At 49.6% G+C, this 14810-nt stretch overlaps 1 long non-coding RNA gene across 6 annotated transcripts in view; it reads right to left on the reverse strand.

Moving 5' to 3' along the window:
• Positions 1-629: 629 nt before the first annotated feature.
• The window catches only part of LOC146398445 (uncharacterized), a 100069-nt gene continuing 85888 nt past the window's right edge, over positions 630-14810 (reverse strand). For 2 of the 6 annotated variants that reach the window (XR_014820466.1, XR_014820464.1), the window contains exon 3: positions 12130-13181. This is a non-coding gene — a long non-coding RNA (uncharacterized LOC146398445). Of the gene's footprint in view, positions 3626-4285; positions 9566-12129; positions 13182-14810 lie in introns of those variants that run through there. The other 4 variants (XR_014820467.1, XR_014820465.1, XR_014820462.1 and 1 more) reach the window with 4 other exon arrangements.

Raw genomic sequence — 14810 nt, forward strand, 5'->3', positions numbered from 1 at the left:
TCTCTATGAATGAGCGATGGTGTTCCTTGTCCCAGTGCTGGATGCCCTGTATATATCTGGTTGTGGGAAAGTTCTATTCAGGTCTTTCCCCCTTTTTTTCATTTGAGTTGTTGGTTGTGTGTTTCTTTTGTTTGGTATCAGTTGTTGAACTGTTAATTCTGGAAGCCCATCCTGGGCTGGGTTTTGGGATGTGTATAAAGTACCTCTGCTGTGTACATGGTCAGATGCAAAAACTGTCATATTTTGGAGAGCAATTGAGAGAATTGTCTCTCAAGAGGTCTCATGAAACTGCATCCTTTTCTTTCCGTGGGAGCCTCTTCTCTTCTTTCTATGCAACTTGTATGAAAACGTGACCTAAAGCCAGATTTGGCATATTCAGGATGGTATATGGACTGTCAAAAAGAAAGCTCTCCTAGAGATCCCTTCTTGCCCCCTCAGTAGAAATTCTGTTTTTAGCACTGTGGTTGGTTTGGTAAACACTGTGACTTTATAACACCGATGGGGAGATATTTCATGTACCCTCCAGCTAGGGTCAATACATTTAGAAAGACAGAGGGAAAGAGCAAAACAAAAAAAAAAAATAATTAGGAAATAAGGACAGATTTTACGCTGTGAATGAAAGAATCACATTTTGGAAATTATGAAAAAAATCAAACGTTACATAACCACACACCTATATTCATAAATACATAAGTGCAGGGCTATATAAAAATGAAAGAAGGCTGGAATCACATCACTAGTCGGGAGAAGAGTGTTGACACAGCCAGGCATGGCCTCCAGGCTCTGAAAGACTTTAAGAGAGAAATAGCCCACATGGAAGGGCACTTCTTTGTCTTTCCTGAAAGCAGGGGATGGAGACCCATCGTGCATATTGGCCACAGAATTGAAGCCCTGGGGAGTGCTGAGTCAGAGAGAGGAAGAAATCCCAAGAGCGACTGTTAGAGCCAATGTCCACACGAGGGCGCCAGAGTCCCTTCTGGCCGCAGGTGCAGCTCTGAGGCTCTAACAGGTTACAGCTCCAAGGCTCAAAATGTGCAGGCTCAGAGATGGAACTGATGGTGTCTTGACTGGAACCCACAGCAAGCAAGCAGAAGATTTTTGGTTGTTTCCTGGGCACCAGGGTCTCTCCTCCCCAAGATGCCTCATGTCAGGCAGAGGGCACAGGAGTCCCTTCAGGATTTGGAGGTGGATTGGCAGCCTGGTTGGATGCCAGTGGCCTTGAATGCTTGAAGCATTCCCTGGGTTTTGGCATGCCTTGTGTGCCTCTAGGGATTGATGTAGTGGAGAAAGAGGGTGGTGCTGAAGAATCAGCGGGGGACTTTGGTGGCATTAGGGTGGTCAGCTGGGCTAATCCCTGTGCTCTTTTCCATCAGGAGCCTGGGGGAAATTTCCTTCTTGTCTTTCTACATGAGCATGGGGGTTTGAACAGAGAGGCATGGCTGATCCAGAAATACCTGGCTTGAGACTCTTTTCCAGAATTGGCGAGTGAAGCTTGACTTCAGGAACACTTGGCTTCTGGTTGTGCAAGGTAGAAGTGTTTAAAAACTGTGTTTCTTTGGGATGGTCTGTGATCTTCCCTGGGCCTTTTCTCTCCAGAAATCTCCTCCTCCATAAGCTCATTATTCCCTGCCACCTGAGCCTCTTCCTCCTCTGTCAACCCCAGTGACAAAGAATGCAGCCAAATCCAGGTAATGTGTAGAAATGCTGGATGATCTTTGGTTTCAAGCTGGTTCCAGGCCTGAAGGGTGCTGCCTGATTCAAATACTACATGCATGACTTCCAAAGGTGTGTATATTGTCTGAGTTTAAAGAGTGGGTGTGGATCAGTGTGGGGATAATTGCCCTGCTGAATTTGAGATAGTCATAACCGCACCTATAATGTATTTCAGTAGGCAGAGAGGGAGAGAAGGAAATTTCACTGGCAGGAGCAGCAGGCCAGAGCAGAGCAGGGTTCTTCTGAGGCATGCAGAGGAAGGGCTGGGAGCTGCTGTTAGAGCCCATGTCACAACAGATGACACTAGAGAACCAGCAGATACCCACCTGCAACCTCCCTTTCTGGACCTTCAGATTCAAATATAAAGTTGGAGATGGACTGTGGAAGCCAAAAGGGTGCCCAGAGCTGGTTCTGGGTTTCAGGGCACCTCCAAATCTCTGGAAAATTTGTCTCATCTCAAAAAAAGGGTCATAGTTCTGCAATGCATGTCAGGTTCAATTCCTCACTGCTCAGATGGCCCAATAGCTAGGGAATTGGACAGGCTGATTTGGGTCTGAGTCTCCTTTGTTTCTTTGTTTTTTGCTTTTTAGGGCAGCACTCACAGCACTTGTAAGTGCCCAGGCTAGAGGTCAAATTGGAGCTACAGCTGCTGGCCTATACCACAGCCACATCAACATGGGATCCAAAATATGTCTGTGACCAACACCACGACTTGCAGAAATGCCAGATCCTTAACCCACTGAGTGAGGCCAAGGAAAGAATCTGCAACCTCATGGTTACAAGTCGGATTCATTTCCACTGCTCCACAATGGGAACTCCTCCTGAAACAACTCTGGACCCAGAGACACCTGGCTTGCTTTTTGCCCATACAGTTTGCTAGGATCAGGCTGGTCCTTGTGAAATTGAGCTTCCAGGTATATGTATTTATTTTGAGTGCACTGTGTCATCCCAGTTGTTTTTGGGGTCAAGCTGTGCTCATACCCATGCCCTTCCTCTCTAGAGATTTCCTCATGCTTTTTATTCCCTCCCACCTGAGACTCTTCATTCTTTGCCAGACACTGGAAACAAAGATATCTGCAACAAGATAATGTGAATAAAGGCTAGGTGGTTCTTAGTTTCATGCTGGTTCCTAGGGCTTAAGAGAGCTGATTTTTTCAGAGCCTGCTCACATGTCTTATTAAGTGGGGTCATTGATTTCAGTTTGTGTGGTAATGTCATGGGGGGTGAGTGTCTTTCCCAAATGTGAGATAGTCATACCCCAGCCCATAGTGTGTTTCATTGCTCCAAAAGGGAGAACAGTAAGGACATCCTGCTGGCAAGTGCCCCAGGCCAGAGAAGATGAGGCTTCTGCTGAGGGAGGCAGAGGAAGGTCTGAGAGATGCTGCTGTTCGAGCATTTGTCCGCCAGCGGGCGCCAGAGCAGAGTGGAGCACTATGTACCTGCTTGTTTGTATCTCTGGGCTCAGAAGGAATTGGAGTTTCACTCATGGATCTTCAAGGGTGATTCCTGGAGCCTGGCATTTGTGTTCCTGGTACCGCTCACCCTGTGCTCAATTGGCCTCAACTCATTGAGGGGACAGAGTTCTGCCACCACTAGTCTAATTGAATTTTGCTCTGTTGGGGTGACCACAAGATGAGAGAAATGGACAAGTTTCCTGGGGTCTGAGTGTCCTTTGCTTGTTTGGCAGCAATTCTGGACCCAGAAACACCTGGCTTCAATGTTAGACTTGCAGATCGTTCAAATAACCCTGGTGGGGAGTTTGGCTTCTGGAAAGCTGGGATTCTGGTCATGAATGCAGTGTCCACCTGTGGTGGTTTTGGGGGCATGGGCTGTACCCATGGCTGGGTTTTTCTCTCCAGATTTCTGCACAACTTTCATCTTCCCTCTGCACTTGCCTGAGTTGCTGCAGCCTCTACAAGACAAATATTTGAAGGAAGTTCTCTCAATCCATGTAAGGTGAATCACAGTTGGGTTGTTGAGGACTCCAAGCAGACTCCCAGGGAGGAAGTCTGCCAATTGGAAGCCTGCTGCCCTGACATAAATAGCAGGGTTGTTTATTTCAGGGAGTGAGCTAAAGTAATGTGGGTTGAGTGGCTTGGAAAACTGTGAGAGTGTCATGCCCTGTATATCATGCATTTGAGTGTGATGAGTGGGAGTGGAGGAAATAAATCTCACTTGTGAGGAGTTCCTGTTGTGGCTCGGTGGTTAACAAATCTGAATAGGAACCACAAGTTTATGGTTTTGACCCCTTAGTGAGGAGCTCAGTGGGTTAAAGATCTGGCATTGGCATGAGCTGTAGTGAAGGTCGCAGATGCTGCTCAGATCCCCTGTTGCTGTGGCTCTGGCGTAGGCCAGAAGCAACAGCTCCAATTAGACATCTAGCCTGAGAACCTCCATATGCCACCAGCGTAGTCCCTAGAATAGACAGAATGACAGCTGCGGGGAGCCAAGGCGATGCTAGGACTCAAAAAAAAGACCTTGCCTGATGGCAAAAAATACCTGAAGGCAGGTTCCTAACCAGGGAAGGGAGCTCACCTGAATGGTACATGGCAAAGGTTGTCCTCTGGACAGGATGAAAGCCTGCCTGTGTGGTACAAGCTGAGGACAGGCCTCGGGTTACACAGCTCTCATTTTGATATTGATGAAAAAGAATTGGGGCTTTCTTGGGAAAACAATTTCCATGTTTGCACCAGAGAACATGGATTGTTTCTCAGGTGACCTACTCTTTCCTGTTGTTTCATTTGTTATTCAGGTTTCCTCAGGCTGTCCTGATTATTTCCTTATTATTCTTATTTTCCATTCTTAATTTCCTGTGGTGATTTGTGATTTAACAAAATTACTATAATAAGAATTTCATTCTATGGGACTCTCCCCTATTTAAATCCAACTTGATGAAACATAGTGTTTATCTACTAACCAGTTATACAGTAAACTTTAGAGTTAGTTTAATGAGGTTCATAAAAGTGAGACATATATTATTCTTGATCAAATGAAACCCAGCTGTGAGTTTTGTCCTTGTCTTTAGAAACTTTTAGTGGCAGCTGGCTAAGTTGATTTGTATTTTCTCACACTGTCTCCCTGCCAAGGACACTTTGAAGAGAGACACTATTCTAAAGACAGGATTTTTTTGTGTTTATAACTTCTTCAGCTTGTGGGAACTAGCTGGCCATGAGATGGTTTGTACTGGGTCTCCTCTTTCCCACATAATAAACTGTGTCTGTTTGTCCTTGAATTGTTCTCACTAAATTTAGTTAAAGATTTTAAAACATGACATATTGCTGCTGTACTATGTGACCAAAAAACAAGGTCTAATAGTTAACCAATGTACTTTTAACACTATGAACTAATTTGTAGTGAAAAACTCTCTATATAATTAACCATTTATGCAAATAAAATTTGAGCAGTCCACCGCCCTAAAAGAAGGGACAAAGAGGCTGTCTCCGTTCTTTTGCCTAAGCTGTCCATCTCTGATTGGGATGTATACTTCCTGGCTGCTGGAGCTGGCCTCTGGCAGACAGCAAGAAAGGGAAGGAAGGAAGGAGAGAGAAGAGAGACTAGGAGAGAGAAAGGTAGAAAGGTAGGAATTAAGGTAGGAAGGAAGGAAGGAAGAAAGGAAGGAAGGAAAGAAAGAAAAAAAGAAAAGAAAATCTCACTTGCAAGTGTTCCAGGCGAATGTAGAGCAGGGTTCTTCTGAGGGAGTCAGATTTGGTGTTAGGGCCCCTGCCCAGCAGATGGTGCCAGAGTGAGAGCAGAGTTCCTGCCCCACCCAACCACATCCCCTCCACAGCTCCATGGCTGCATCGACAGGCTCAGATTCAGAGTGGAAAGGGATTGGTGGAGGCCCAATACGTTCAGATATTTTCCTTTGGGTACATGGTTCAGTGGACACCGTGGACCAGTGTGCCTCAACTCAGAGAAGGACTGAGTTTCTTCCACCCTATCTCAGGTTCAATCTCTGGACAATCATGTGGCCCAATGTCTAGAGAGTTTGTCAGGCTCCCTGGGGCCTGAGTGCCCATTGCTTGTTTGAAGTACAACACTGGACCCAGAAATTCCAAAACATAAGTGTTTTGGAATCAGGATGCTGTGAAATTTGGTTTCTAGAAACTGGGGCCTTTTGTTATGAATGCAGCATATCAATGCACTTGTATAGTGGGGGCAGGTCTCAGCCTGCCCCTACGCCCTTTCACTCTAGGGATCTCTACATCCTCCTCTTTCCCACTCCACCTGAGCCACCTACGCCTCTTCGGGGGACCCTTGTGCCAAGAAACCTACCTTGATCCAGATCAAGTGAATGAAGCCTGGGATTCTGGATCTCAAGGTGGGTGCAGGGCTGAGGGGTGCTGATTGAGGCCAGCCAGCTCTGTTGATTTACCATTTAGGGTGTCTGATTTAGGGAGTGGGATGGTCTCAGTTGGGGTGAGTACTCTGACCAACTTTGAGATAGTCCTATGCCTGCCCATCATGCATTTCAGTGCACTGCAAGGGAGAGGAATCAGGAAATCAGGCTGGAATCTACCCAGGCCGGTGCAGACCTGGATTCTGCTGGAGAAGGCCTGGGAGTGGCTATTAGAGCAGATTACCACCAAATGGGGGCAGGGAACCAGCAGAGCCCCTCCCCCTGAGGTTACAGACCTCACCTCAGGCTCAGGGGCAAGGTTGAAAATGTGCCCCTGGCACCACAAGGAGGTGCCCAGAGCCTTCCATTTTGGTACATTTTGCCCCTGAACCTCTGGACCATTTAGCCTCCTCTGAGAGTGGGGAAATAAGTCTGCCATCACATCTATGGTAATTCCTTCCTGGTCACTTGGCCCAAAGGCTAGAGACTTTGACAGACTGGTCTGGGTTCTGAGTGCCCTCTGACTGTCTGGAGGCAGATCTCTGGATCCACAGGTACCTGGTTTGAGGCTTGGGTGTGCAGTTTTCTAGAATCACGATGGAGTGCAGCTTGACCTCTGGAAAAGTGGACTTCAGGTTATGAATATGACCAGATGATCTAAATGGCAGTTATCTTGGGATGTACAGTGCTGGTCTCTGTGCCTTTTCTCTCCAGAGATCTCCTCCACACCCCCCTCCTTCCCTCCCATGTTAGCCTCTACTGAATCCAGTGACAAGGAACCCACCCAAATCCAGGTGATATGAAAAAGGTTGGGTGATCTTGATTTCAAGTTGAGTCCAAAGTTGACAGTTACTGAGTCAAAAACTGCTCACTTGATTTCAATAGGGATGTGGGGGGGGCTGATTTCAAGGAGTGGGGTTGTGTCATGCCTGTGGGAAATTGCCCTGATGCCCTTGAGACTGTCATAACCCACTTGTCATGTGTTTCAGTAGGCAGAGAGTGAGAGGAATAAAAAGTCTTGCTGGAAGGTGTGCCAGGTCAGAGCAGAGCAGGGTTCTGCTGAGGAGGCAGAAGGGCTGGGAATTGCGATTAGAGCACATGTCCACCAGATGGTGACAGAGCACCAGCACAAACTCCCTCTCCCCTCGCCTGAGTCTCCACAGCTCCCTGGCTGCCGCTTAAGACTCAAATATATGTTGGAGATAGGTTGGTGGAAGCCCAATGTGGTGCCCAGAGCTGGGGCCTGGTTATAGGGCATTTCCAAGTCTCTGGACAATGTCCCTCCTCTCAGAAGAGGAGATGGAGTAATGCCATCACATCTCAGGTAAATTCCCTCACCATCCGGTGGCCCAATGCCTAGAGAGTTCGACAGGCTGTCTCAAATTTGAGTCCCCTTTGATTGTTTGAAGGTCCACCGCTGGACCCAGAATTCCCTGGCATGAATTTTGGCTATCAAGTTTGCTCATGTCAGGCTGGTCCACATAGCGTTGAGCTTCTAGAAAGCTGGCCTTCTCATTGTGAGTGTACTGTGTCAACCCAGTGCTTTTAGGGGGCAGGCTGCACTCATGCCCATGCTCTTTCTCCCTCCAGATCTCCTCAAACTTCTTCCCTCACACCCAAGTCTCTTCCTCCCCTAGGAGTCTCCTGGTGCATGGAACTGACCAGAAACTGGGTAATGTATATAAATCTGGGTCATCCCTGGCTTCACGCTGGATCCAAGGGCTGAAGGGTGCTGGTCAATGTGGAGCCTGCTCTCATGACTTACAAAATGGAGTGGATTTCAGGGTGTGGGGTGGTGGTGTGTTGGGTGAGGGTCTTGGCTGACTGTGACAGTGCACCTGACAGGGAGTGGAGGAAGAATATCATGCTGGAAATTGCCCCAGGCCGGGACACAGAGGAAGGTCTGAGAGTTGCTTTTATAGGACATGTCCTCCAGAGGGTGACAGAGCACCAGCAGAGCCCGCTGCATCTCTCTGCATCTCCAGGCTCAGATTGGATTGGAAAGGGACACATGGAATCCCAAGGAGGTGCCCAGAGCCTGGGGTTTGTTTTCATGGTGCTCTGATACTGCAGCCCAATGGGACTCCATTCAGTGAGGGGATGGAATTTTGCCATCAGGTATCTAATTCAATTCCTGCCAGTCAGGCAGCCAGAGTATTAGTGAATTTTACTGACTCTCCGGGGTCTTAAGGGTCCTTTTCTTGTTTGGAGGCTGGACCCAGAGAAACATGGCTTCAATCCTGGACATGCAGCTTTCAAATCAGCGTGGCAGGGTGTTTGAAGTCTAGAAACCTGAGTTTCAGGGTGTTAAGGTTGTATGTCTACACTTTCAGGGTGTGATCTGTGCTTATGGTTTGATTCTTTCTCTCCAGGGTTCCCCCAAAGCCTCTGTCTTCCTTCTGTAGCTGAGCTGCTTCAGCCTCTGTGGGACACTCATTTGAAGGAACCTGTCTAAATCCATGTAAGGTGAGTCATGGCTGGGTTGTTTAGGAGTCCAAGCTGAGTGCCAGGAAGGAAGGCTGCTGATGAAAGGCTTACTGTCCTAACTTAAATAGGAGGGTTGCTTCTTTCAGGGAGTTGGATAAAGTTGGGTGTGGTGACTGGCCTGGCTGACTGAGATTGTCACTCCATCATATGTAGTGCATCTGAGGGGGTCTAGAGAGATGTGGGCATGAAAATCCCATTAGCAAGAGCCCCAGGCCAGGGCAGAGCAGGGTTCTTCTGTGGGATGGAGAGGAAGAGCTGGGATGTGCTGTGAATGCCCCAGCCCACCAGATGGCACTCGAGCACTAGCAGAACCCCTTCTGCATCTCCAGGGGGGTACTTTCAAACTCAAATATATGGTTGGAGATGGGTTAGTGGAATCCACAGAAGGGCCCAGATCTGGAGCTGGGTTTCCGGGCATCTTCAAGTCTCTGGACAATGGGCCTCATCTCAGGAGATTGGCCTTAGTTCTGCCATCTCATCTCCAGTTCAATTCCTACATGGTCTGGTGCCCCAATGGCTAGGACATATGACAAGCTGTCTGGGGTCTGAGTCCCCTGTTTGGTTGCATGCACAAATCTGGACCCAGAATAACCTGACAAGAATTACAGCGGTACAGTGTGCTGGAACCTGGCTGGCACACATGGAGTTGGGTTTCTAGAAAGATGGCATTCTGGTCATGAATATACTTTGTCATCCTGATGCTTTTGGGGAGGCAGGCTGTGCTCACACCTGTGCTCTTTCTCTCTAGAGATCTATTTTTTCCCTCCCACCTGAGACTCTTCCTCCTCTGCCAGACACCTGTTCCAAGGAAGCTCCTGCAACAAGGTAAGATGAATCAAGCCTGGGTGGCCCTTGGGTTCTATCTGGATCCCAGGGCTTAAGGGTGCCGATTGCTTCAGAGCTGGCTGAAGTGACTTACAGAGCTGGGTCTTTGATTTCAGGGTGTGGGCTTGTGTCATGAAGGTTGAGTATCCAGGGTGACAGTGAAGAATCCTACTCCCACCGCAAGAGTGGATTTAAGTGTTCCTGAGAGGAAGAGGAGTAAGACATCTTGTTGGCCTGTGCCCCAGGTCAGTGCAGACCAGAGTTTTGCTGTGGGAGGCAGAGGAAGGGCTGAGAGTCGCTGTTAGAGCACATGTCCACCAGAGGACACCAGAGCCCCTCATCGCCTCTCTGCAGCTCCCTGTTTGTATCTCCAGGCTCAGAAGGGGATGGAAGAGGGACACATGGAACCACAAGGAGGGACCCAGAGCCCAGTGTTTGTTTGCATGGTGCCTCTGACACTGTGGCCCCATTTGCCTCAATGCAGGGAGGGGACACATTTCTGCCATTAAATATCTAATCAATTCCTATTTGGTTGGGTGGCCCCAACTTTAGGGAGTTTGATAGGCTCTCTGGTCTGTGTGTCCTTTGCTTGTTTGCAAGCAGAACTCTGGACCCAGAAACACCTGGCTTCAATGGTGGATGTTCAGTTTTCTAGAATCAGCCTGGTGGGGAGTTTGTCTTCTGAAAAGGTGGACTTCGGTGATGAATGGGGTGTGTCTGTGCTGTTGTATTTTGGGGGTGGGTGGGCTATGCTCTTTTTCTCCAAAGATGCCCACCACCTTCATATTTCCACTGTCCCTGAGCCACTTCCACCTCTGCATGACACCCATTTGAAGGAAGCTCTCTCCATCCACGTAAGGTGAATCACGGCTGGGTTGTTTAGTGTTCCAAGGTGAGTCCTGGATAGTTAGGCTGCTCATTCAAAGCCCACTGGCCTGACTTAAATAGGAGGGGTGCTGATTTTAGGGAGTGGATAAATGTGGGTGGGGTGAGGGGCCTGGCTGACAATGAGACAGTCTCTCCCCACCCATCATGCATTTGAGTGTGCTGAGAGGGAAAGCAGTAAGAAAGTCACCTGACAGCTTCCCCAGGCCTGGGCAGAGCAGGGTTCCTCTGTGGGAGGCAGATGAAGGGCTGAGACTTGCTGTTAGGGCCTCTGTCCACCAGCCTGAGCTGGAGCAATAGCAGAGCTTCCCCGACCCCCACCTACTCTCACCACAATGGCCATGTCACCAGTCTCAGACTCAGAGTGCAAATGGCTTGGTGGAGAACCAAGTGCGTACACAGACATTTGCACTTGGGTACTTGGTGCCTCCTATGCTGCAACCCAATGTACCTCAGCTCAGAGGAGGATTAAGTTTCAGCCACCGTATTTCAGGTTCAATCTATGCATGATCAGGTGGCCCAATGGTGGGAGAGTTTGACAGGCTGCCTTGGGTCTGAGTGCCCTTTGCTAGTTTGAAGCATATCACTGGACCCAGAAACCCCTGCCTTAAATCTTGGGCATGCAGAGTTGTTAATCAGCCTGGCATGATATTTGGCTTCTGGAAAGTTGGGCTTTTCTCAGGAATGCAGCGCATTAATGTGGTGGTGCTGTGGGGGAAGGTCTCAGCTTCTCCCTGTGCCTTTCTCTCTAGAGAGCTCCACCTCCTTCTTCCTCCTGTTCCACCTGAGCCTCCTCCTCCTCTGTGGGAGACCCTGTCAAGGAACCTACCTCAATCCAGGGAGTGTGAATGATGCCTGGGAAGTCCTGATCTCAAGCCAGGTGCAGGGCTTCAGGGTGCTGATGGAGGCCACCTGGTTCCCTTAACTTACTAAGGTGTCTGATTTCAGGGAGTTGGGTGGTCTCAGTTGGGGTGAGGGCCCTGGCTGACTCTGAGATAGTCCCCCCCATCATGCCGTTCAGTGCACTGTGAGGGAGAGGACTTAGGAAATCAGGCTGGCAAGGGGCCCAGGCTTCTGCTGTGGGAGGAAGAGGGAGGCTTGAGATTGTTAGAGTGATGGCCACCAGATGCACCATAGAACCAGAGTGCCCACCCCCTTCATCACCTGGACTTTACCTTCAGCCCCCCAGGCAAGATTGGTGATGGGCCCTTGGTCCGGTGGCCCAATGGCTAGAGAGTTTGCAGGCTAACTCGGGTCTGAGTCCTCTTGGAGGTTTGGAGGCACAACTCTGGACCCAGAAATACCTGGCTTGGATTTTGGCCCTACAACTTGCTAGAATCAGGCTGGTCCCTGTGGAATTGTACTTCCAGAAAGGTAGCCTTCTGGTTGTGAAGGTGCCATGTCAGTACAGTGGTTTTGGGTGCAGACTGTGCTCATACCTGTGCTCTTTCTCTCCAGAGATCTCCTCAAGCTTTTCCTTCCCTCCCAACTGATCCTCTCCCTCCTCAGCCAGACACCTGCTGCAGGGAGGTTACCTAAAACCAGGTAACTTTTACAAAGGCTGGATGGTCCTTGGTTTCATGCTGGGTCCCAGGGTTGAAGGGTGCTGACTGATCAGGGGCTGCTCACATGACTTACAAATGGTGTCAATGATTTCAGGGTGTGGGGTGAGTTCTGGCTCTGAGATTGTCATACCCCAGCCCATAGTGTACGTCTGTGCACTGAAAGGGAGAAGAGGAAGGAAATCACACTGGCAGTGCCCCCGGACACTGCAGAGCAGACTTCTGCTGTTGGAGGCTGTCAGGGTTCAGAGTTGCTGTTAGAGCAGCACATTCTAGTCAAAGGGCTCTAGAGAACCCCGGAGACCCTCCTCTCCTTCAGGCTGAAATACATGGTTGCCCATTGTATGATGAGACCCCATGGAAGTGCTCGGGGCTGAGATGGGGTTACAGGGTGCCTCTTATCATCTGGCCAATTACTTTCACCTCAGGATATTGGCATAATTCTGCTCTCACATCTTTGGTTCAAATTCAGTGTGTTTCTCTGATAAATGACCAGAAATTTGACAGACTCTCTGAGGGGACAAGCAAATACCTGGCTTGAATCTCAAATGTTCAGGTTTCTGAAACCAGGCTGACATCACACCCTCTCCTCTTGTGTGTTCAGTTTGCTGAGGAAGAGGAAGAGGACAGTCACACCAGTCTGTGCCCAAGACCAGTGCTTAAAACAGCAATGTCCAATCTTTAACACTGTTGTTTCTGGACCCAAAGGTCTGCCTCTGGAGAAACAGGGCCAGCTGACCCAGGGAGCCTGTCACACTCTGACCCTGGGGCACCGATTTTTTGTCATGCCCACCAGATGCTGAGGGCACAGTTGTGTCCCTTCCCTGAGGTGAGTCCATTTGGCCAGAGCCATAGAGGCTCCCTGTTTCCAGCCCCAAACCTATGAGCATGTTCTGAGTGTCCCACAGACCTTCAACTGCAGCTCTGAGCCTGGAGTCTCAGCCAGGCATCTGCACAGTGGCTCTGCCTGAGCTGGGGTTCAGCCTGGTGACCTTCAGTCTAACACCATCTCTCAGCCCTTCCACATGTTTCTTTTCCACCCTAGAAGCTACCTGGGTCTTGGGCCTGGGCAGCTTGATTTCACACTGGCCTTGGGCCTGGGTTGCTTGATTTCATTTCTCCTCAGCTGTTGAGCCACATGAGTATCTAGATACTGGGGTATTTCCCTCTCACAGCCTCCCTGGGTGCTCACCCCAACTTACCCCACCCCAACACATATCCCCACCATTGGGTACTGAGAGCCTTCTTTAAATCAGTCCCAGCTGCCTTCACTCTCAGGATCTTCTCTTAGTTGTGCTCCTTGAAACAGTGATTGCAGACAGGATATAGAGGTTCAGATGGAAGGGGAAGAAAGAATTCGGGGAGAACTCCTGAAAAATAAAGCACAGAGATTCCTGTCTGCCCCTCAAAATAGCACCACTTTCACAAGTTTCATTCATGACCACCAGCCCCTTTGGACACATGATGCCTTTACAGAGGCTGCAGGCTTGGTAATTGCAAGGCCAAGATTCAAACAGATATTGTGGGTCCAGTGTCCTTGCCCCTTGAGAAACAGAAACAAACCAACCCCAGAGAACACGTCCACCTCTCTGGTGCCTGGGCAGCCAGAGCTGGATGGACCTACCCCTCAGATGCAGAAAACACACGTCTTTCTTCTCCCTGATGTGAGTCTATTTGTGACAAAGAGTCAGTGGTGCCCTGTGAGCCATCTTAACACATCCTGCGCTCCCACTAACCCCTCTTGGCAACACCTCGTAGCCTGGAGGTGAAGCCAGTGGGCTTCAGATGGGCTTTGTCTGTGCTCTGGCACCGTCAGGAGGCCGTCTCCTCTAACACTGACTCTCAGCCTTTCCTCCTGTTTCCCTCAGCAGCCCCCCAGGGCTCTCCTGGCCTTGGACAGCTGCCAGCTTGATGGAATTCCTCCTCACCTTCTAAGCCAAGTGAAGTGCCCAGAGAGAGGGGCAATTCTCTCAAAGACTCCCAGCACACACCCCCACCCCAACTTAATGCATTAAAATCCTTTTAATTACCCTACTTTAATTCCTGAGAACCACCTTTAAGTCTGCTCCCTGAAACAGGGCTTGGGGACAGGAAAACGGGGCCCCAAAGAGAGGAGGGAATTTGGGGGAGGGGTCTTGAAGCGCAAAGCCTAGCGATTTGCACAGTCACCCAGTGGAACCAGCACCACTGTTATGTGATCCATTCATGACCACCAGCCCCTTTGCCTCATGACAATGACCTGGGGGGTAGGGCTTGGCAATTGCAAGGCCAAGATTCAAGACAGTCATTTTGGTTCCATAGTCCTGCCTCTGAGAAACAAAAAGCAATCTATCCCCAGAGAACCTTCCAAACTCTCTGGCCCCTGGGCCACCCAGGCAGGCTGGAAACGCCCATCAAATGCTGAAGGCACAGCCATGTCCCCTCCCTGAGGTGAAGCCTTTTGGGACAGAGTATTGGAGGCACCCCAATCACCCCCAAACCTATGAGCCTGTGCTGAGTGCACCCACATTCCTTCTTCCACTCAGGCTCTGAGCCTGAATGTGCTGCCAGGCAGCTGCAGAAGGTCTCCACCATGGCTCTGTGTGGCCTGGTGACCATCTGCTCTAACCCCATCTCTCAGCCCTTCCTCCCTGTTCCTGCAGCAGCCCCTGAAGCTACACTATCCTTGGGCCCTGGCTGCTTGATTTTATTGCTCCTCAGCCACCCAGCACAGTGAAGTACCCCAGACACTGGGTCCTTCTCAGTCTCCCAGAGCCCGCACGGAGCCTATCCGATCCTCAGACATTCAAACCCTCTGCCTTCTGTCCCACTGCGTCTTGAGTCTTTAAATCAATCCGCTTTCATTCGCAAGACCTGCCTTCAAGTCAGCTCCTTGGGATACAGAGGTAGAGGCCAGAAAAAAAAAGGCTCAGATGGAAAGTGAGGTTTGGGGAGACAGGGTCTTGAGGAAGAGACCCAGGGCTTCTCCAGCCACCCCCAGAATGAGCGCCGGGGCTCTA

The sequence above is a fragment of the Sus scrofa genome, chromosome 12 (assembly GCF_054392235.1).
Source record: "Sus scrofa isolate SSC_HxYL_T2T_F1_AM1 chromosome 12, Sscrofa_HxYL_maternal_Yorkshire_Landrace_v2.0, whole genome shotgun sequence".
Classification (NCBI taxonomy): Eukaryota; Metazoa; Chordata; class Mammalia; order Artiodactyla; family Suidae; genus Sus; species Sus scrofa.